The sequence below is a fragment of the Ipomoea nil genome, unplaced genomic scaffold, assembly GCF_001879475.1.
Source record: "Ipomoea nil cultivar Tokyo-kokei standard unplaced genomic scaffold, Asagao_1.1 scaffold1734, whole genome shotgun sequence".
NCBI classification, from domain to species: Eukaryota; Viridiplantae; Streptophyta; class Magnoliopsida; order Solanales; family Convolvulaceae; genus Ipomoea; species Ipomoea nil.
In genome coordinates, this window is record NW_017618162.1 from 358,016 (window position 1) to 381,852 (window position 23,837).

The window sequence follows — 23,837 nt, forward strand, 5'->3', positions numbered from 1 at the left end:
ATAATGTTATTGAGAATATGAATTATGTAATTTTCGAATCACTATATCTAGGTGAGGCCTAAGCGCATATCCTTAAACAATTCTTGGATTCAATGCAATATTTCATCTTGTTTGTCTTCCTTAGGTTCGAACCAAAGACCTTCTTATGAAATTCAATGAGTAAGTTAAAAACAATAAATAGTTAAAAGAATATTTTGTTACAAAAGTATACACTGAAGGGGTCCATGTATATTTATTAAAAAGTAAGTGATATAATAGAGCATAATGTAGAAAAAATAATAAAAATTACAAAAATCAAATAATACGAAACTTTCATTTCAAGTTTCAACAACCGATTGAACAAACTTGTTTTAGTAGATATTTTAAAAATATTAAGATGTGAATAAATTGATATCAAAATTACAAACTGGTAAAATATAAAAGAGTTTAGTCCATAAGGTTGATTAAATCGAGAAGCGAAACTTAACGAAATTAAGCTCTAGGGGTTGCATGTTTGGTTTGCTTAATTCGAGAGACTTAACGAATGCAAAGGTAATGGGTTTGCCGAGAGTCGAACCTAGGTCTATTGCTTGGAAGGCAATTATCCTAACCGTTGGACTACAAACACAATTTCATTATATGGTACTTTCTTTGTATAACGCTATGACATCTAGATTCTCAACCGGGAATGTCATAATGTTATTGAGAACATGAATTATGTAATTTTCGAATCCCTACTTCTAGGTGAGGCCTAAACGCATATCCTTAAACAATTCTTGAATTTAGTGCAATATTTCTTCGTGTTTGTCTTCCATAGGTTTAAACCAAAGACCTTCTTATGAAATTCAATGAGTAAGTTAAAAACAATAAATAATTAACAGAATATTTTTTACAAAAGTATACACTCACGGGGTCCATGTGTATTTATGAAAAAGTAAGTGATATAATAGAGGGTAATGTATAAAAAAATAATAAAAATTACAAAAATCAAAATAATGCGAAGCTTTCATTTCAAGTTTCAACAACCGATTAAAACAACTTGTTTTAGTAGATATTTAAAAAAATATTAAGAGGTGAATAAATTGATATCGAAATTACAAACTGGTAAAATATAAAAGTTTGTTTAATAGAAGTGTGAATATAAATTTTATTTTAAAAAATATATATAAAATGGAATTTATATAATAAATTATTAAAATTGAAAAGAGTTTAGTCCATAGGGTTGCTTAAATCGAGAAGCAAAACTTAACGAAATTATGCTCTACGGCTGCATGATTGGTTTGCTTAATTTTAGAGGCTTAACGAATGCAAAGGTAATGCGTTTGCCGGGAGTTGAACCCGGGTCTATTGCTTGGAAGGCAATTATCCTAACCGTTGGACTACAAACGCAATTTTATTATATGGTACTTTCTTTGTATAACGCTATGACATTTACATTCTCAACCGGGAATGTCATAATGTTATTTAGAATATGAATTATGTAATTTTTGAATCTCTATATCTAGGTGAGCCCTAAGCGCATATCCTAAAACAATTCTTGGATTCAATGCAATATTTCTTCTTGTTTGTCTTCCTTAGGTTTGAACCAAAGACCTTCTTATGAAATTTAATGAGTAAGTTAAAAACAATAAATAATTAACAGAATATTTTTTACAAAAGTATACACTCACGGGGTCCATGTGTATTTATGAAAAAGTAAGTGATATAATAGAGGGTAATGTATAAAAAAATAATAAAAATTACAAAAATCAAAATAATACGAAGCATTCATTTCAAGTTTCAACAACCAATTGAACCAACTTGTTTTAGTAGATATTTTAAAAATATTAAGAGGTGAATAAATTGATATCAAAATTAGAAACGGGTAAAATATAAAATTTGTTTAATAGAAGTGTGAATATAAATTTTATTTAAAAATATATATATATAAAATGCAATTTATATAATAAATTATTAAATTTGAAAAGAGTTTAGTCCATAGGGTTGCTTAAATCGAGAAGCAAAACTTAACGAAATTACACTCTACGGCTTGCTTAATTCGAGAGGCTTAACGAATGCAAAGGTAATGCATTTGCCGGGAGTTGAACCCGGGTCTATTGCTTGAAAGGCAATTATCCTAACCGTTGGACTACAAACGCAATTTCATTATATGGTACTTTCTTTTTATAACACTATGACATTTACATTCTCAACCGGGAATGTCATAATGTTATTGAGAATATGAATTATGTAATTTTCGAATCTCTATATCTAGGTGAGGCCTAAGCGCTATCCTTAAACAATTCTTGGATTCAATGCAATATTTCATCTTGTTTGTCTTCCTTAGGTTCGATACAAAGACCTTCTTATGAAATTCAATGAATAAGTTAAAAACAATAAATAATTAACAGAATATTTTGTTACAAAAGTATACAATGAAGGGGTCCATGTATATTTATTAAAAAGTAAGTGATATAATAGAGGGTAATGTAGAAAAAAATAATAAAAATTACAAAAATCAAGTAATACGAAACTTTCATTTCAAGTTTCAACAACCGATTGAACAAACTTGTTTTAGTAGATATTTTAAAAATATTAAGAGGTGAATAAATTGATATCAAAATTACAAACTGGTAAAATATAAAAGAGTTTAGTCCAGAAGGTTGCCTAAATCGAGAAGCCAAACTTAGAAATTAAGCTCTGGGGCTGCATGTTTGGTTTGCTTAATTCGAGAGGCTTAACGAATGAAAAGGTAATCCGTTTGCCGGGAGTCGAACCAAGGTCTATTACTTGGAAGGCAATTATCCTAACCGTTGGTCTACAAACGCAATTTCATTATATGGTACTTTCTTTGTATAATGCTATGACATCTACATTCTCAACCGAGAATGTCATAATGTAATTGAGAACATGAATTATGTAATTTTCGAATCCCTATTTCTAGGTGAGGCCTAAACGCATATCCTTAAACAATTCTTGAATTTAGTGCAATATTTCTTCGTGTTTGTCTTCCATAGGTTTAAACCAAAGACCTTCTTATGAAATTCAATGAGTAAGTTAAAAACAATAAATAATTAACAGAATATTTTTTACAAAAGTATACACTCACGGGGTCCATGTGTATTTATGAAAAAGTAAGTGATATAATAGAGGGTAATGTATAAAAAAAAAAAATAAAAATAATGCGAAGCTTTCATTTCAAGTTTCAACAACCGATTAAAACAACTTGTTTTAGTAGATATTTAAAAAATATTAAGAGGTGAATAAATTGATATCAAAATTAGAAACTGGTAAAATATAAAATTTGTTTAGTAGAAGTGTGAATATAAATTTTATTTAAAAAATATATATATAAAATGGAATTTATATTATAAATTATTAAATTTGAAAAGAGTTTAGTCCATAGGGTTGCTTAAATCGAGAAGCAAAACTTAACGAAATTACGCTCTACGGCTTGCTTAATACTAAAGGCTTAACGAATGCAAAGGTAATGCGTTTGCCGGGAGTTGAACCCGGGTCTATTGCTTGGAAGGCAATTATCCTAACCGTTGGACTACAAACACAATTTCATTATATGGTACTTTCTTTTTATAACGCTATGACATTTACATTCTCAACCGGGAATGTCATAATGTTATTGAGAATATGAATTATGTAATTTTCGAATCTCTATATCTAGGCGAGGCCTAAGCGCATATCCTTAAACAATTCTTGGATTCAATGCAATATTTCATCTTGTTTGTCTTCCTTAGGTTCGAACCAAAGACCTTCTTGTGAAATTCAATGAGTAAGTTTAAAACAATAAATAATTAACAGAATATTTTGTTACAAAAGTATACACTGAAGGGGTCCATGTATATTTATTAAAAAGTAAGTGATATAATAGGGGTAATGTAGAAAAGAATAATAAAAATTACAAAAATCAAATAATACGAAACTTTCATTTCAAGTTTCAACAACCGATTGAACAAACTTGTTTTAGTACATATTTTCAAAATATTAAGAGGTGAATAAATTGATATCAAAATTACAAACTGGTAAAATATAAAAGAGTTTAGTCCACAAGGTTGCTTAAATCGAGAAGCGAAACTAAGCTCTAGGGCTGCATGATTTGGTTTGCTTAATTCGAGAGACATAACGAATGCAAAGGTAATGCGTTTGCCGGGAGTCGAACCCAGGTCTATTGCTTGGAAGGCAATTATCCGAACCGTTGGACTACAAACACAATTTCATTATATGGTACTTTCTTTGTATAACGCTATGACATCTACATTCTCAACCGGGAATGTCATAATGTAATTGAGAATATGAATTATGTAATTTTTCGAATCCCTAGTTCTAGGTGAGGCCTAAACGCATATCCTTAAACAATTCTTGGATTCAATGCAATATTTCTTCTTTTTTGTCTTCCTTAGGTTTGAACCAAAGACCTTCGTATGAAATTTAATGTGTAAGTTAAAAACAATAAATAATTAACAGAATATTTTTTACAAAAGTATACACTGACGGGGTCCATGTATATTTATTAAAAAGTAAGTGATATAATAGAGGGTAATGTAGAAAAAAGTAATAATAATTACAAAAATAAAATAATACGAAACTTTCATTTCAAGTTTCAACAACCGATTGAACAAACTTGTTTTAGTAGATATTTTAAAAATATTTAGAGGTGAATAAATTGATATCAAAATTACAAACTGGTAAAATATAAAAGAGTTTAGTCCAGAAGGTTGCTTAAATCGAGAAGCCAAACTTAACGAAATTAAGCTCTTGGGCTGCATGTTTGGTTTGCTTAATTCGAGAGGCTTAACGAATGCAAAGGTAATGCGTTTGCCGGGAGTTGAACGTGGGTCTATTGCTTGGAAGGCAATTATCCTAACCGTTGGACTACAAACGCAATTTAATTACATGGTACTTTCTTTTTATAACGCTATGACATTTACATTCTCAACCGGGAATGTCATAATGTTATTGAGAATATGAATTATATAATTTTCGAATCTCTATATCTAGGTGAGGCCTAAGCGCATATCCTTAAACAATTCTTGGATTCAATGCAATATTTCATCTTGTTTGTCTTCCTTAGGTTCGATACAAAGACCTTCTTATGAAATTCAATGAGTAAGTTAAAAAACAATAAATAATTAACAGAATATTTTGTTACAAAAGTATACAATGAAGGGGTCCATGTATATTTATTAAAAAGTAAGTGATATAATAGAGGGTAACGTAGAAAAAAATAATAAAAATTACAAAAATCAAGTAATACGAAACTTTCATTTCAAGTTTCAACAACCGATTGAACAAACTTGTTTTAGTAGATATTTTAAAAATATTAAGAGGTGAATAAATTGATATCAAAATTACAAACTGGTAAAATATAAAAGAGTTTAGTCCAGAAGGTTGCTTAAATCGAGAAGCCAAACTTAGAAATTAAGCTCTGGGGCTGCATGTTTGGTTTGCTTAATTCGAGAGGCTTAACGAATGCAAAGGTAATGCGTTTGCCGGGATTCGAACCAAGATCTATTGCTTGGAAGGCAATTATCCTAACCGTTGGACTACAAACACAATTTCATTATATGGTACTTTCTTTGTATAACGCTATGACATTTACATTCTCAACCGGGAATGTCATAATGTTATTGAGAATATGAATTATGTAATTTTCGAATCTCTATATTCTAGTGAGGCCTAAACGCATATCCTTAAACAATCTTGGATTCAATGCAATATTTCATCTTGTTTGTCTTCCTTAGGTTCGAACCAAAGACCTTCTTATGAAATTCAATGAGTAAGTTAAAAACAATAAATAATTAACAGAATATTTTTTACAAAAGTATACACTGACGGGGTCCATGTGTATTTATGAAAAAGTAAGTGATATAATAGAGGGTAATGTATAAAAAATATATAAAAATTACAAAAATCAAAATAATACGAAGCTTTCATTTCAAGTTTCAACAACCGATTGAAACCAACTTGTTTTAGTTAGATATTTTAAAAATATTAAGAGGTGAATAAATTGATATCAAAATTACAAACTGGTAAAATATAAAAGTTTGTTTAATAGAAGTGTGAATATAAATTTTATTTAAAAAAATATATATATAATATGGAATTTATATAATAAATTATTAAATTTGAAAAGAGTTTAGTCCATAGGGTTGTTTAAATCGAGAAGCAAAACTTAACGAAATTACGCTCTAGGCTTGCTAATTCGAGAGGCTTAACGAATGCAAAGGTAATGCTCTTGCCGGGAGTTGAACCGGGTCTATTGCTTGGAAGGCAATTATCCTAACCGTTGGACTACAAACGCAATTTCATTATATGGTACTTTCTTTGTTATAACGCTATGACATTTACATTCTCAACCGGGAATGTCATAATGTTATTGAGAATATGAATTATGTAATTTTCGAATCTCTATTATCTAGGTGAGGCCTAAAGCGCATATCCTTAAACAATTCTTGGATTCAATGCAATATTTCATCTTGTTTGTCTTCCTTAGGTTCGAACCAAAGACCTTCTTATGAAATTCAATGAGTAAGTTAAAAACAATAAATAATTAACAGAATATTTTTTACAAAAGTATACACTGACGGGGTCCATGTGTATTTATGAAAAAGTAAGTGATATAATAGAGGGTAATGTATAAAAAAATAATAAAAATTACAAAAATCAAAATAATACGAAGCTTTCATTTCAAGTTTCAACAACCGATGTGAACCAACTTGTTTTAGTATGATATTTTAAAAATATTAAGAGGTGAATAAATTGATATCAAAATTACAAACTGGTAAAATATAAAAGTTTGTTTAATAGAAGTGTGAATATAAATTTTATTTAAAAAAATATATATAATATGGAATTTATATAATAAATTATTAAATTTAAAAGAGTTTAGTCCATAGGGTTGATTAAATCGAGAAGCAAAACTTAACGAAATTACGCTCTACGGCTTGCTAATTCGAGAGGCTTAACGAATGCAAAGGTAATGCGTTTGCCGGGAGTTGAACCGGTCTATTGCTTGGAAGGCAATTATCCTAACCGTTGGACTACAAACGCAATTTCATTATATGGTACTTTCTTTGTATAACGCTATGACATTTACATTCTCAACCGGGAATGTCATAATGTTATTGAGAATATGAATTATGTAATTTTCGAATCTCTATATCTAGGTGAGGCCTAAACGCATATCCTTAAACAATTCTTGGATTCAATGGCAATATTTCTTCTTGTTTGTCTTCCTTAGGTTCGAACCAAAGACCTTCTTATGAAATTCAATGAGTAAGTTAAAAACAATAAATAATTAACAGAATATTTTTTACAAAAGTATACACTGACAGGGGTCCATGTGTATTTATGAAAAAGTAAGTGATATAATAGAGGGTAATGTATAAACAAATAATAAAAATTACAAAAATCAAAATAATACGAAGCTTTCATTTCAAGTTTCAACAACCGATTGAACCAACTTGTTTTAGTAGATATTTTAAAAATATTAAGAGGTGAATAAATTGATATCAAAATTACAAACTGGTAAAAATGGATATAAAAAAAAATATAAAAAATATATAAAAGAGTTTAGTCGATTAGAAGGTTGCTTAAATCGAGAAGCCAAACTTAACGAAATTAAGCTTGGGCTGCATGTTTGGTTTGCTTAATTCGAGAGGCTTAACGAATGCAAAGGTAATGCGTTTGCCGGGAGTCGAACCCAGGTCTATTGCTTGGAAGGCAATTATCCTAACCGTTGGACTACAAACGCAATTTCATTATATGGTACTTTCTTTGTATAACGCTATGACATTTACATTCTCAACCGGGAATGTCATAATGTTATTGAGAATATGAATTATGTAATTTTCGAATCTCCTATATCTAGGTGAGGCCTAAACGCATATCCTTAAACAATTCTTGGATTCAATGCAATATTTCATCTTGTTTGTCTTCCTTAGGTTTGAACCAAAGACCTTCTATGAAATTCAATGAGTAAGTTAAAAACAATAAATAATTAACAGAATATTTTTTACAAAAGTATACACTGACGGGGTCCATGTGTATTTATGAAAAAGTAAGTGATATAATAGAGGGTAATGTATAAACAAATAATAAAAATTACAAAAATCAAAATAATACGAAGCTTTCATTTCAAGTTTCAACAACCGATTGAAACCAACTTGTTTTAGTAGATATTTTAAAAATATTAAGAGGTGAATAAATTGATATCAAAATTACAAACTGGTAAAATATAAAAGTTTGTTTAATAGAAGTGTGAATATAAATTTTATTTAAAAAATATATATTAAAATGGAATTTATATAATAAATTATTAAATTTGAAAAGAGTTTAGTCCCATAGGGTTGCTTAAATCGAGAAGCAAAACTTAACGAAATTACGCTCTACGGCTTGCTTAATTCGAGAGGCTTAACGAATGCAAAGGTAATGCGTTTGCCGGGAGTTAAACCCGGGTCTATTGCTTGGAAGGCAATTATCCTAACCGTTGGACTACAAACGCAATTTCATTATATGGTACTTTCTTTGTATAACGCTATGACATTTACATTCTCACCGGGAATGTCATAATGTTATTGAGAATATGAATTATGTAATTTTCGAATCTCTATATCTAGGTGAGGCCTAAGCGCATATCCTTAAACAATTCTTGGATTCAATGCAATATTTCATCTTGTTTGTCTTCCTTATGTTCGAACCAAAGACCTTCTTATGAAATTCAATGAGTAAGTTAAAAACAATAAATAATTAACAGAATATTTTGTTACAAAAGTATACACTGAAGGGGTCCATGTATATTTATTAAAAAAGTAAGTGATATAATAGAGGGTAATGTAGAAAAAAATAATAAAAATTACAAAAATCAAATAATACGAAACTTTCATTTCAAGTTTCAACAACCGATTGAACAAACTTGTTTTAGTAGATATTTTAAAATATTAAGAGGTGAATAAATTGATATCAAAATTACAAACTGGTAAAATATAAAAGAGTTTAGTCCATAAGGTTGCTTAAATCGAGAAGCGAAACTTAACGAAATTAAGCTCTAGGGCTGCATGTTTGGTTTGCGTTAATTCGAGAGGCTTAACGAATGCAAAGGTAATGCGTTTGCCGGGAGTCGAACCCAGGTTCTATTGCTTGGAAGGCAATTATCCTAATCGTTGGACTACAAACGCAATTTCATTATATGGTACTTTCTTTGTATAACGCTATGACATCTTACATTCTCAACCGGGAATGTCATAATGTTATTGAGAATATGAATTATGTAATTTTCGAATCCCTATTTCTAGGTGAGGCCTAAACGCATATCCTTAAACAATTCTTGGATTCAATGCAATATTTCATCTTGTTTGTCTTCCTTAGGTTTGAACCAAAGACCTTCTTATGAAATTCAATGAGTAAGTTAAAAACAATAAATAATTAACAGAATATTTTTTACAAAAGTATACACTGACGGGGTCCATGTGTATTTATGAAAAGTAAGTGATATAATAGAGGGTAATGTATAAAAAAAATAATAAAAATTACAAAAATCAAAATAATACGAAGCTTTCATTTCAAGTTTCAACAACCGATTGAAACAACTTGTTTTAGTAGATATTTTAAAAATATTAAGAGGTGAATAAATTGATATCAAAATTACAAACTGGTAAAATATAAAAAGTTTGTTTAATAGAAGTGTGAATATAAATTTTATTTAAAAAATATATATAAAATGGAATTTATATAATAAATTATTAAATTTGAAAAGAGTTTAGTCCATAGGGTTGCTTAAATCGAGAAGCAAAACTTAACGACATTAACTCTAAGGCTAATTTCGAGAGGCTTAACGAATGCAAAGGTAATGGCGTTTGCTCGGGAGTTGAAACCGGGTCTATTGCTTGAAGGCAATTATCCTAACCGTTGACTACAAACGCAATTTTCATTATATGGTACTTTCTTTGTATAACGCTATGACATTTACATTCTCAACCGGGAATGTCATAATGTTATTGAGAATATGAATTATGTAATTTTCGAATCTCTATATCTAGGTGAGGCCTAAGCGCATATCCTTAAACAATTCTTGGATTCAATGCAATATTTCATCTTGTTTGTCTTCCTTAGGTTTCGATACAAAGACCTTCTTATGAAATTCAATGAGTAAGTTAAAACAATAAATAATTAACAGAATATTTTTTTACAAAAGTATACACTGAACGGGGTCCATGTGATTTTATTAAAAAGTAAGTGATATAATAGAGGGTAATGTAGTAAACAAATAATAAAAATTACAAAAATCAAGTAATACGAAGCTTTCATTTCAAGTTTCAACAACCGATTGAACCAAACTTGTTTTAGTAGATATTTTAAAAATATTAAGAGGTGAATAAATTGATATCAAAATTACAAACTGGTAAAATATAAAAGAGTTTAGTCCATAAGTTGCTTAATCGAGAAGCGAAACTTAACGAAATTAAGCTCTGGGCTGCATGTTTGGTTTGCTAATTCGAGAGGCTTAACGAATGCAAAGGTAATGCGTTTGCCGGGAGTCTGAACCTAGGTCTATTGCTTGGAAGGCAATTATCCTAACCGTTGGACTACAAACGCAATTTCATTATATGGTATTTCTTTGTATAACGCTATGACATTTACATTCTCAACCGGGAATGTCATAATGTTATTGAGAATATGAATTATGTAATTTTCGAATCTCTATTTCTAGGTGAGGCCTAAACGCATATCCTTAAACAATTCTTGATTCAATGCAATATTTCATCTTGTTTGTCTTCCTTAGGTTCGAACAAAGACCTTTCTTATGAAATTCAATGAGTAAGTTAAAAACAATAAATAATTAACAGAATATTTTGTTACAAAGTATACACTGAACGGGGTCCATGTGTATTTAATGAAAAAGTAAGTGATATAATAGAGGGTAATGTAGTAAAAAAATAATAAAAATTACAAAAATCAATAATAATACGAAAGCCTTTCATTTCAAGTTTCAACACCGATTGAAACAACTTGTTTTAGTAGATATTTTAAAAATATTAAGAGGTGAATAAATTGATATCAAAATTACAAACTGGTAAAATATAAAAATGGTAAAAATTTATTAATAATGGATTTAGTATCATGAAGAGTTATGCTTAAATCGAGAAGCAAACTTAACGAAATTAAGCTCTAGGGGCTCAGGTTTGGTTGCGTTAATTCGAGAGGCTTAACGAATGCAAAGGTAATGCGTTTGCCGGGAGTTGAACCCGGGTCTATTGCTTGGAAGGCAATTATCCTAACCGTTGGACTACAAACGCAATTTCATTATAATGGTACTTTCTTTGTATAACGCTATGACATCTACATTCTCAACCGGGAATGTCATAATGTTATTGAGAATATGAATTATGTAATTTTCGAATCCTCTATATCTAGGTGAGGCCTAAGCGCATATCCTTAAACAATTCTTGGATTCAATGCAATATTTCATCTTGTTTGTCTTCCTTAGGTTCGAACCAAAGACCTTCTTATGAAATTCAATGAGTAAGTTAAAAACAATAAATAATTAACAGAATAATTTTGTTACAAAGTATACACTGACAGGGGTCCATGTGTATTTATGAAAAAGTAAGTGATATAATAGAGGGTAATGTATAAACAAATAATAAAAATTACAAAAATCAAATAATACGAAAGCTTTTCATTTCAAGTTTCAACAACGATTGAACAACTTGTTTAGTAGATATTTTAAAAATATTAAGAGGTGAATAAATTGATATCAAAATTACAAACTGGTAAAATATAAAAGTTTGTTTTAATAGGAAGTGTGAATATAAATTTTATTTAAAAATATATATAAATGGAATTTATATAATAAATTATTAAATTTGAAAGAGTTTAGTCCTTAGGGTTGCTTAAATCGAGAAGCAAAACTTAACGAAATTATGCTCTATGGCTTAATTCGAGAGGCTTAACGAATGCAAAGGTAATGCGTTTGCCGGGAGTTGAACCCGGGTCTATTGCTTGGAAGGCAATTATCCTAACCGTTGGACTACAAACGCAATTTCATTATATGGTACTTTCTTTGTATAACGCTATGACATTTACATTCTCAACCGGAAATGTCATAATGTTATTGAGAATATGAATTATGTAATTTTCGAATCTCTATATCTAGGTGAGGCCTAAGCGCATATCCTTAAACAATTCTTGGATTCAATGCAATATTTCATCTTGTTTGTCTTCCTTAGGTTCGAACCAAAGACCTTCTTATGAAATTCAATGAGTAAGTTAAAAACAATAAATAATTAACAGAATATTTTGTTACAAAAGTATACACTGAAGGGGTCCATGTGATATTTATGAAAAAAGTAAGTGATATAATAGAGGGTAATGTATAAACAAATAATAAAATTACAAAAATCAAATAATACGAAGCTTTCATTTCAAGTTTCAACAACGCGATTGAACACAACTTGTTTTAGTAGATATTTTAAAAATATTAAGAGGTGAATAAATTGATATCAAAATTACAAACTGGTAAAATATAAAAGTTTGTTTAATAGAAGTGTGAATATAATTTTATTTAAAAAAATATATATAATATGGAATTTATATAATAAATTATTAAATTTGAAAAGAGTTTAGTCATAGGGTTGCATGTAAATCGAGAAGCAAAACTTAACGAAATTATGCTCTAGGGCTTAATTCGAGAGGCTTAACGAATGCAAAGGTAATGCGTTTGCCGGGAGTTGAACCCGGTTCTATTGCTTGGAAGGCAATTATCCTAACCGTTGGACTACAAACGCAATTTCATTATATGGTACTTTCTTTGTATAACGCTATGACATTCTACATTCTCAACCGGGAATGTCATAATGTTATTGAGAATATGAATTATGTAATTTTCGAATCCTATTTCTAGGTGAGGCCTAAACGCATATCCTTAAACAATCTCTTGGATTCAATGCAATATTTCTTCTTGTTTGTCTTCCTTAGGTTTGAACCAAAGACCTTCTTATGAAATTCAATGAGTAAGTTAAAAACAATAAATAATTAACAGAATATTTTTTACAAAAGTATACACTGACGGGGTCCATGTGTATTTATGAAAAAGTAAGTGATATAATAGAGGGTAATGTATAAAAAAATAATAAAAATTACAAAAATCAAAATAATACGAAGCTTTCATTTCAAGTTTCAACAACCGATTGAAACAACTTGTTTTAGTAGATATTTTAAAAATATTAAGAGGTGAATAAATTGATATCAAAATTACAAACTGGTAAAATATAAAAGTTTGTTTAATAGAAGTGTGAATATAAATTTTATTTTAAAAAATATATATAAAATGGAATTTAATATAATAAATTATTAAATTTGAAAAGAGTTTAGTCCATAGGGTTGCTTAAATCGAGAAGCAAAACTTAACGAAATTATGCTCTAGGGCTAATTCGAGAGGCTTAACGAATGCAAAGGTAATGCGTTTGCCGGGAGCTTGAACCCGGGTCTATTGCTTGGAAGGCAATTATCCTAACCGTTGGACTACAAACACAATTTCATTATATGGTACTTTCTTTGTATAACGCTATGACATTTACATTCTCAACCGGGAATGTCATAATGTTATTGAGAATATGAATTATGTAATTTTCTGAATCTCTATATCTAGGTGAGGCCTAAGCGCATATCCTTAAACAATTCTTGGATTCAATGCAATATTTCATCTTGTTTGTCTTCCTTAGGTTCGAACCAAAGACCTTCTTATGAAATTCAATGAGTAAGTTAAAAACAATAAATAATTAACAGAATATTTTTTACAAAAGTATACACTGAAGGGGTCCATGTGTATTTATGAAAAAGTAAGTGATATAAATAGAGGGTAATGTATAAAACAAATAATAAAAATTACAAAAATCAAAATAATACGAAGCTTTCATTTTCAAGTTTCAACAACCGATTGAACCAACTTGTTTTAGTAGATATTTTTAAAAATATTAAGAGGTGAATAAATTGATATCAAAATTACAAACTGGTAAAATATAATTTGTTTAATAGAAGTGTGATATCATTTTATTTAAAAAATTATATATAAATGGAATTTATATATAAATTATTAAATTTGAAAAGGTTTAGTCATAGGTTCTAGGTTGCTTAAATCGAGAAGCAAACTTAACGTTATGGCTTTGGCTAATTCGAGAGGCTTAACGAATGCAAAGGTAATGCGTTTGCCGGGAGTTGAACCCAGGTCTATTGCTTGGAAGGGCAATTATCCTAACCGTTGGACTACAAACGCAATTTCATTATATGGTACTTTCTTTGTATAACGCTATGACATCTACATTCTCAACCGGGAATGTCATAATGTTATTGAGAATATGAATTATGTAATTTTCGAATCCCTATTCTAGGTGAGGCCTAAAACGCATATCCTTAAACAATCTTGGATTCAATGCAATATTTCTCTTGTTTGTCTTCCTTAGGTTTGAACCAAAGACGCTTCTTATGAAATTCAATGAGTAAGTTAAAAACAATAAATAATTAACAGAATATTTTTTACAAAAGTATACACTGACGGGGTCCATGTGTATTTATGAAAAAGTAAGTGATATAATAGAGGGTAATGTATAAAAAATAATAAAAATTACAAAAATCAAAATAATACGAAGCTTTCATTTCAAGTTTCAACAACCGATTGAACAACTTGTTTTAGTAGATATTTTAAAAATATTAAGAGGTGAATAAATTGATATCAAAATTACAAACTGGTAAAATATAAAAGAGTTTAGTCCATAAGGTTGCTTAAATCGAGAAGCAAACTTAACGAAATTAAGCTCTAGGGCTGCATGTTAACGAATGCAAAGGTAATGCGTTTGCCGGAGTCGAACCCAGGTCTATTGCTTGGAAGGCAATTATCCTAACCGTTGGACTACAAACGCAATTTCATTATATGGTACTTTCTTTGTATAACGCTATGACATCTACATTCTCAACCGGGAATGTCATAATGTTATTGAGAATATGAATTATGTAATTTTCGAATCCCTATTTCTAGGTGAGGCCTAAACGCATATCCTTAAACAATTCTTGGATTCAATGCAATATTTCATCTTGTTTGTCTTCCTTAGGTTTGAACCAAAGACCTTCTTATGAAATTCAATGAGTAAGTTAAAAACAATAAATAATTAACAGAATATTTTTTACAAAAGTATACACTGACGGGGTCCATGTGTATTTATGAAAAAGTAAGTGATATAATAGAGGGTAATGTAGAAAAAAATAATAAAAATTACAAAAATCAAATAATACGAAACTTTCATTTCAAGTTTCAACAACCGATTGAACAAACTTGTTTTAGTAGATATTTTAAAAATATTAAGAGGTGAATAAATTGATATCAAAATTACAAACTGGTAAAATATAAAAGAGTTTAGTCCATAAGGTTGCTTAAATCGAGAAGCGAAACTTAACGAAATTAAGCTCTAGGGCTGCATGTTTGGTTTGCTAATTCGAGAGGCTTAACGAATGCAAAGGTAATGCGTTTGCCGGGAGTTGAACCCAGGTCTATTGCTTGGAAGGCAATTATCCTAACCGTTGGACTACAAACGCAATTTCATTATATGGTACTTTCTTTGTATAACGCTATGACATCTACATTCTCAACCGGGAATGTCATAATGTTATTGAGAATATGAATTATGTAATTTTCGAATCCCTATTTCTAGGTGAGGCCTAAACGCATATCCTTAAACAATTCTTGGATTCAATGCAATATTTCTTCTTGTTTGTCTTCCTTAGGTTTGAACCAAAGACCTTCTTATGAAATTCAATGAGTAAGTTAAAAACAATAAATAATTAACAGAAATTTTTTACAAAAGTATACACTGACGGGGTCCATGTGTATTTATGAAAAAGTAAGTGATATAATAGAGGGTAATGTATAAAAAATAATAAAAATTACAAAAATCAAAATAATACAAAGCTTTCATTTCAAGTTTCAACAACGATTGAACAACTTGTTTTAGTAGATATTTTAAAAATATTAAGAGGTGAATAAATTGATATCAAAATTACAAACTGGTAAAATATAAAAGTTTGTTTAATGGAAGTGTGAATATAAATTTTATTTAAAAAATATATATAGAATTTATATAATAAATTATTAAATTTGAAGAGAGTTTAGTCCTTAGGGTTGCTTAAATCGAGAAGCAAAACTTAACGAAATTATGCTCTAGGGCTAATTCGAGAGGCTTAACGAATGCAAAGGTAATGCGTTTGCCGGAGTTGAACCCGGGTCTATTGCTTGGAAGGCAATTATCCTAACCGTTGGACTACAAACGCAATTTCATTATATGGTACTTTCTTTGTATAACGCTATGACATTTACATTCTCAACCGGAATGTCATAATGTTATTGAGAATATGAATTATGTAATTTTCGAATCTCTATTCTAGGTGAGGCCTAAGCGCATATCCTTAAACAATTCTTGGATTCAATGCAATATTTCATCTTGTTTGTCTTCCTTAGGTTCAAACCAAAGACCTTCTTATGAAATTCAATGAGTAAGTTAAAAACAATAAATAATTAACAGAATATTTTTTACAAAAGTATACACTGACGGGTCCATGTGTATTTATGAAAAAGTAAGTGATATAATAGAGGGTAATGTATAAACAAATAATAAAAATTACAAAAATCAAAATAATACGAAGCTTTCATTTCAAGTTTCAACAACCGATTGAACCAACTTGTTTTAGTAGATATTTTAAAAATATTAAGAGGTGAATAAATTGATATCAAAATTACAAACTGGTAAAATATAAAAGTTTGTTTAATGAAGTGTGAATATAAATTTTATTTAAAAAATATATATAAAAATGGAATTTATATAATAAATTATTAAATTTGAAAGAGTTTAGTCCATAGGGTTGCTTAAATCGAGAAGCAAAACTTAACGAAATTATGCTCTAGGGCTAATTCGAGAGGCTTAACGAATGCAAAGGTAATGCGTTTGCCGGGAGTTGAACCCGGGTCTATTGCTTGGAAGGCAATTATCCTAACCGTTGGACTACAAACGCAATTTCATTATATGGTACTTTCTTTGTATAACGCTATGACATTTACATTCTCAACCGGGAATGTCATAATGTTATTGAGAATATGAATTATGTAATTTTCGAATCCCTATTTCTAGGTGAGGCCTAAACGCATATCCTTAAACAATTCTTGGATTCAATGCAATATTTCATCTTGTTTGTCTTCCTTAGGTTTGAACCAAAGACCTTCTTATGAAATTCAATGAGTAAGTTAAAAACAATAAATAATTAACAGAATTTTTTACAAAAGTATACACTGACGGGGTCCATGTGTATTTATGAAAAAGTAAGTGATATAATAGAGGGTAATGTATAAACAAATAATAAAAATTACAAAAATCAAAATAATACAAAGCTTTCATTTCAAGTTTCAACAACCGATTGAACCAACTTGTTTTAGTAGATATTTTAAAAATATTAAGAGGTGAATAAATTGATATCAAAATTACAAACTGGTAAAATATAAAAGTTTGTTTAATGGAAGTGTGAATATAAATTTTATTTAAAAAATATATATAAAATGGAATTTATATAATAAATTATTAAATTTGAAAGAGTTTAGTCCTTAGGGTTGCTTAAATCGAGAAGCAAAACTTAACGAAATTATGCTCTAGGGCTAATTCGAGAGGCTTAACGAATGCAAAGGTAATGCGTTTGCCGGAGTTGAACCCGGGTCTATTGCTTGGAAGGCAATTATCCTAACCGTTGGACTACAAACACAATTTCATTATATGGTACTTTCTTTGTATAACGCTATGACATTTACATTCTCAACCGGGAATGTCATAATGTTATTGAGAATATGAATTATGTAATTTTCGAATCTCTATATCTAGGTGAGGCCTAAGCGCATATCCTTAAACAATTCTTGGATTCAATGCAATATTTCATCTTGTTTGTCTTCCTTAGGTTCAAACCAAAGACCTTCTTATGAAATTCAATGAGTAAGTTAAAAACAATAAATAATTAACAGAATATTTTTTACAAAAGTATACACTGACGGGGTCCATGTGTATTTATGAAAAAGTAAGTGATATAATAGAGGGTAATGTATAAACAAATAATAAAAATTACAAAAATCAAAATAATACGAAGCTTTCATTTCAAGTTTCAACAACCGATTGAACCAACTTGTTTTAGTAGATATTTTAAAAATATTAAGAGGTGAATAAATTGATATCAAAATTACAAACTGGTAAAATATAAAAGTTTGTTTAATAGAAGTGTGAATATAAATTTTATTTAAAAAATATATATAAAATGGAATTTATATAATAAATTATTAAATTTGAAAAGAGTTTAGTCCATAGGGTTGCTTAAATCGAGAAGCAAAACTTAACGAAATTATGCTCTAGGGCTAATTCGAGAGGCTTAACGAATGCAAAGGTAATGCGTTTGCCGGGAGTTGAACCCGGTCTATTGCTTGGAAGGCAATTATCCTAACCGTTGGACTACAAACGCAATTTCATTATATGGTACTTTCTTTGTATAACGCTATGACATCTACATTCTCAACCGGGAATGTCATAATGTTATTGAGAATATGAATTATGTAATTTTCGAATCCCTATTTCTAGGTGAGGCCTAAACGCATATCCTTAAACAATTCTTGGATTCAATGCAATATTTCTCTTGTTTGTCTTCCTTAGGTTTGAACCAAAGACCTTCTTATGAAATTCAATGAGTAAGTTAAAAACAATAAATAATTAACAGAATATTTTTTACAAAAGTATACACTGACGGGGTCCATGTGTATTTATGAAAAAGTAAGTGATATAATAGAGGGTAATGTATAAAAAATAATAAAAAATTACAAAAATCAAAATAATACGAAAGCTTTCATTTCAAGTTTCAACAACCGATTGAACAACTTGTTTTAGTAGATATTTTAAAAATATTAAGAGGTGAATAAATTGATATCAAAATTACAAACTGGTAAAATATAAAAGTTTGTTTAAGAAGTGTGAATATAAATTTTATTTTAAAAAATATATATAAATTGAATTTATATAATAAATTATTAAATTTGAAAAGAGTTTAGTTGCCGAGAAGCAAACTAGGGTTGCTTAACGATCGAATGCGTTTGCCGGAGTTGAACCCGCAAAACTTTGGAACGAAAACGCTTATGCTCTCTCTAGGCTGCGCAGGTTCAATGCAATTAATTCGAACCAAAGAGGCAATTAACAGAATATTTTTTACAAAGCAACGGGGTCCATGTGTATTTATGAAAAAGTAAGTGATATAATAGAGGGTAATGTATAAACAAATTAAAAATTACAAAAATCAAATAATACAAGCTTTCATTTCAAGTTTCAACAACCGATTGAACCAACTTGTTTTAGTAGATATTTTAAAATATTAAGAGGTGAATAAATTGATATCAATTACAAACTGGTAAAATATAAAAGTTTGTTTAATGGAAGTGTGAATATAAATTTTATTTAAAAATATATAGAATTTATATAATAAATTATTAAATTTGAAAGAGTTTAGTCCTTAGGGTTGCTTAAATCGAGAAGCAAAACTTAACGAAATTATGCTCTAGGGCTAATTCGAGAGGCTTAACGAATGCAAAGGTAATGCAATTCTATTGCTTGGAAGGCAATTATCCTAACCGTTGACTACAAACGCAATTTCATTATATGGTACTTTCTTTGTATAACGCTATGACATCTACATTCTCAACCGGGAATGTCATAATGTTATTGAGAATATGAATTATGTAATTTCGAATCTCTATATCTAGGTGAGGCCTAAGCGCATATCCTTAAACAATTCTTGGATTCAATGCAATATTTCATCTTGTTTGTCTTCCTTAGGTTTCAACCAAAGACCTTCTTATGAAATTCAATGAGTAAGTTAAAAACAATAAATAATTAACAGAATATTTTTTACAAAAGTATACACTGAAGGGGTCCATGTATATTTATTAAAAAGTAAGTGATATAATAGAGGGTAATGTAGAAAAAATAATAAAAATTACAAAAATCAAAATAATACGAAACTTTCATTTCAAGTTTCAACAACCGATTGAACAAACTTGTTTTAGTAGATATTTTAAAAATATTAAGAGGTGAATAAATTGATATCAAAATTACAAACTGTAAAATATAAAAGAGTTTAGTCCATAAGGTTGCTTATATTGAGAAGCCAAACTTAACGAAATTAAGCTCTGGGCTGCATGTTTGGTTTGCTTAATTCGAGAGGCTTAACGAATGCAAAGGTAATGCGTTTGCGGGAGTTCGAACCCAGGTCTATTGCTTGGAAGGCAATTATCCTAACCGTTGACTACAAACGCAATTTCATTATATGGTACTTTCTTTGTATAACGCTATGACATCTACATTCTCAACCGGGAATGTCATAATGTTATTGAGAATATGAATTATGTAATTTTCGAATCTCTATTTCTAGGTGAGGCCTAAGCGCATATCCTTAAACAATTCTTGGATTCAATGCAATATTTCATCTTGTTTGTCTTCCTTAGGTTTGAACCAAAGACCTTCTTATGAAATTCAATGAGTAAGTTAAAAACAATAAATAATTAACAGAATATTTTTTACAAAAGTATACACTGAGGGGTCCATGTGTATTTATGAAAAAGTAAGTGATATAATAGAGGGTAATGTAGAAAAAATAAAAAAAATTACAAAAATCAAAATAATACGAAGCTTTCATTTCAAGTTTCAACAACCGATTGAAACAACTTGTTTTAGTAGATATTTTAAAAATATTAAGAGGTGAAAAAACGATATCAAATTACAAACTGGTAAAATATAAAAGATTTAGTCCATAAGGTTGCTTAAATCGAGAAGCGAAACTTAACGAAATAGGCTCATGTTTGGTTTGCTTAATTCGAGAGGCTTAACGAATGCAAAGGTAATGCGTTTGCCGGGAGTTGAACCAGGTCTATTGCTTGGAAGGCAATTATCCTAACCGTTGGACTACAAACGCAATTTCATTATATGGTACTTTCTTTGTATAACGCTATGACATCTACATTCTCAACGGGAATGTCATAATGTTATTGAGAATATGAATTATGTAATTTCGAATCCCTATTCTAGGTGAGGCCTAAACGCATATCCTTAAACAATTCTTGGATTCAATGCAATATTTCATCTTGTTTGTCTTCCTTAGGTTTGAACCAAAGACCTTCTTATGAAATTCAATGAGTAAGTTAAAAACAATAAATAATTAACAGAATATTTTTTACAAAAGTATACACTGACGGGGTCCATGTGTATTTATGAAAAAGTAAGTGATATAATAGAGGGTAATGTATAAAAAAATAATAAAAATTATAAAAATCAAATAATACGAAGCTTTCATTTCAAGTTTCAACAACCGATTGAAACAACTTGTTTTAGTAGATATTTTAAAAATATTAAGATGTGAATAAATTGATATAAAAATTACAAACTGGTAAAATATAAAAGTTTGTTTAATAGAAGTGTGAATATAAATTTTATTTAAAAAATATATATAAAATGGAATTTATATAATAAATTATTAAATTTGAAAAGAGTTTAGTCCATAGGGATGCTTAAATCGAGAAGCAAAACTTAACGAAATTATGCTCTAGTGCTGCATGTTTGTTTGCTTAATTCGAGAGGCTTAACGAATGCAAAGGTAATGCGTTTTTGGGAGTCGAACCCGGGTCTATTGCTTGGAAGGCAATTATCCTAACCGTTAGACTACAAACACAATTTCATTATATGGTACTTTCTTTGTATAACGCTATGACATCTACATTCTCAACGGGAATGTCATAATGTTATTGAGAATATGAATTATGTAATTTTCGAATCTCTATATCTAGGTGAGGCCTAAGCGCATATCCTTAAACAATTCTTGGATTCAATGCAATATTTCATCTTGTTTGTCTTCCTTAGGTTTCAACCAAAGACCTTCTTATGAAATTCAATGAGTAAGTTAAAAACAATAAATAATTAACAGAATATTTTGTTACAAAAGTATACACTGACGGGGTCCATGTATATTTATAAAAAGTAAGTGATATAATAGAGGGCAATGTAGAAAAAAATAATAAAAATTACAAAAATCAAAATAATACAAAACTTTCATTTCAAGTTTCAACAACCGATTGAACAAACTTGTTTTAGTAGATATTTTAAAAATATTAAGAGTGAATAAATTGATATCAAAATTACAAACTGGTTAAAATATAAAAGAGTTTAGTCCATAAGGTTGCTTAAATCGAGAAGCGAAACTTAACGAAATAATGTTTGGTTTGCTTAATTCGAGAGGCTTAACGAATGCAAAGGTAATGCGTTTGCCGGAGTTGAACCCAGGTCTATTGCTTGGAAGGCAATTATCCTAACCGTTGGACTACAAACGCAATTTCATTATATGGTACTTTCTTTGTATAACGCTATGACATCTACATTCTCAACCGGGAATGTCATAATGTTATTGAGAATATGAATTATGTAATTTTCGAATCCCTATTTCTAGGTGAGGCCTAAACGCATATCCTTAAACAATTCTTGGATTCAATGCAATATTTCATCTTGTTTGTCTTCCTTAGGTTTGAACCAAAGACCTTCTTATGAAATTCAATGAGTAAGTTAAAAACAATAAATAATTAACAGAATATTTTTTACAAAAGTATACACTGACGGGGTCCATGTGTATTCAATGAGTAAGTTAAAAACAATAAATAATTAACAGAATATTTTTTTACAAAAGTATACACTGACGGGGTCCATGTGTATTTATGAAAAAGTAAGTGATATAATAGAGGGTAATGTATAAACAAATAATAAAAATTACAAAAATCAAAATAATACAAAGCTTTCATTTCAAGTTTCAACAACCGATTGAACCAACTTGTTTTAGTAGATATTTTAAAAATATTAAGAGGTGAATAAATTGATATCAAATTACAAACTGGTAAAATATAAAAGTTTGTTTAATGAAGTGTGAATATAAATTTTATTTTAAAAAATATATATAAAATTGAATTTATATAATAAATTATTAAATTTGAAAGAGTTTAGTCCTTAGGGTTGCTTAAATCGAGAAGCAAAACTTAACGAAATTATCTTAGGGCTAATTCGAGAGGCTTAACGAATGCAAAGGTAATGCGTTTGCCGGGAGTTGAACCCGGGTCTATTGCTTGGAAGGCAATTATCCTAACCGTTGGACTACAAACGCAATTTCATTATATGGTACTTTCTTTGTATAACGCTATGACATTTACATTCTCAACCGGAAATGTCATGTTATTGAGAATATGAATTATGTAATTTTCGAATCTCTATATCTAGGTGAGGCCTAAGCGCATATCCTTAAACAATTCTTGGATTCAATGCAATATTTCATCTTGTTTGTCTTCCTTAGGTTCAAACCAAAGACCTTCTTATGAAATTCAATGAGTAAGTTAAAAACAATAAATAATTAACAGAATATTTTTTACAAAAGTATACACTGACGGGGTCCATGTGTATTTATGAAAAAGTAAGTGATATAATAGAGGGTAATGTATAAACAAATAATAAAAATTACAAAAATCAAAATAATACGAAGCTTTCATTTCAAGTTTCAACAACCGATTGAACAACTTGTTTTAGTAGATATTTTAAAAATATTAAGAGGTGAATAAATTGATATCAAAATTACAAACTGGTAAAATATAAAAGTTTTTTAATGGAAGTGTGAATATAATTTATTTTAAAAAGAATTTATATAATAAATTATTAAATTTGAAAGAGTTTAGTCCTTAGGTTGCTTAAATCGAGAAGCAAAACTTAACGAAATTATGCTCT

At 29.2% G+C, this 23,837-nt stretch overlaps 12 non-coding genes across 12 annotated transcripts; all 12 read right to left on the bottom strand.

Moving 5' to 3' along the window:
- Nucleotides 1-1,296: 1,296 nt before the first annotated feature.
- On the bottom strand, nucleotides 1,297-1,368 carry TRNAG-UCC. Its single transcript has one exon. It is a non-coding gene; the product is annotated as a tRNA-Gly (tRNA).
- A 677-nt stretch (nucleotides 1,369-2,045) lies between these two features.
- On the bottom strand, nucleotides 2,046-2,117 carry TRNAE-UUC. Its single transcript has one exon. It is a non-coding gene; the product is annotated as a tRNA-Glu (tRNA).
- Nucleotides 2,118-3,449: 1,332 nt separating this feature from the next.
- TRNAG-UCC lies at nucleotides 3,450-3,521 on the bottom strand. Its single transcript has one exon. It is a non-coding gene; the product is annotated as a tRNA-Gly (tRNA).
- A 4,133-nt stretch (nucleotides 3,522-7,654) lies between these two features.
- On the bottom strand, nucleotides 7,655-7,726 carry TRNAG-UCC. Its single transcript has one exon. It is a non-coding gene; the product is annotated as a tRNA-Gly (tRNA).
- A 678-nt stretch (nucleotides 7,727-8,404) lies between these two features.
- TRNAG-UCC lies at nucleotides 8,405-8,476 on the bottom strand. Its single transcript has one exon. It is a non-coding gene; the product is annotated as a tRNA-Gly (tRNA).
- Nucleotides 8,477-11,195: 2,719 nt separating this feature from the next.
- On the bottom strand, nucleotides 11,196-11,267 carry TRNAG-UCC. The gene has a single exon. It is a non-coding gene; the product is annotated as a tRNA-Gly (tRNA).
- A 672-nt stretch (nucleotides 11,268-11,939) lies between these two features.
- On the bottom strand, nucleotides 11,940-12,011 carry TRNAG-UCC. Its single transcript has one exon. It is a non-coding gene; the product is annotated as a tRNA-Gly (tRNA).
- Nucleotides 12,012-12,686: 675 nt separating this feature from the next.
- On the bottom strand, nucleotides 12,687-12,758 carry TRNAG-UCC. Its single transcript has one exon. It is a non-coding gene; the product is annotated as a tRNA-Gly (tRNA).
- A 2,728-nt stretch (nucleotides 12,759-15,486) lies between these two features.
- On the bottom strand, nucleotides 15,487-15,558 carry TRNAG-UCC. The gene has a single exon. It is a non-coding gene; the product is annotated as a tRNA-Gly (tRNA).
- Nucleotides 15,559-16,956: 1,398 nt separating this feature from the next.
- On the bottom strand, nucleotides 16,957-17,028 carry TRNAG-UCC. The gene has a single exon. It is a non-coding gene; the product is annotated as a tRNA-Gly (tRNA).
- Nucleotides 17,029-18,436: 1,408 nt separating this feature from the next.
- On the bottom strand, nucleotides 18,437-18,507 carry TRNAG-UCC. The gene has a single exon. It is a non-coding gene; the product is annotated as a tRNA-Gly (tRNA).
- Nucleotides 18,508-23,154: 4,647 nt separating this feature from the next.
- On the bottom strand, nucleotides 23,155-23,226 carry TRNAG-UCC. The gene has a single exon. It is a non-coding gene; the product is annotated as a tRNA-Gly (tRNA).
- Between the last annotated feature and the right edge of the window lie 611 nt (nucleotides 23,227-23,837).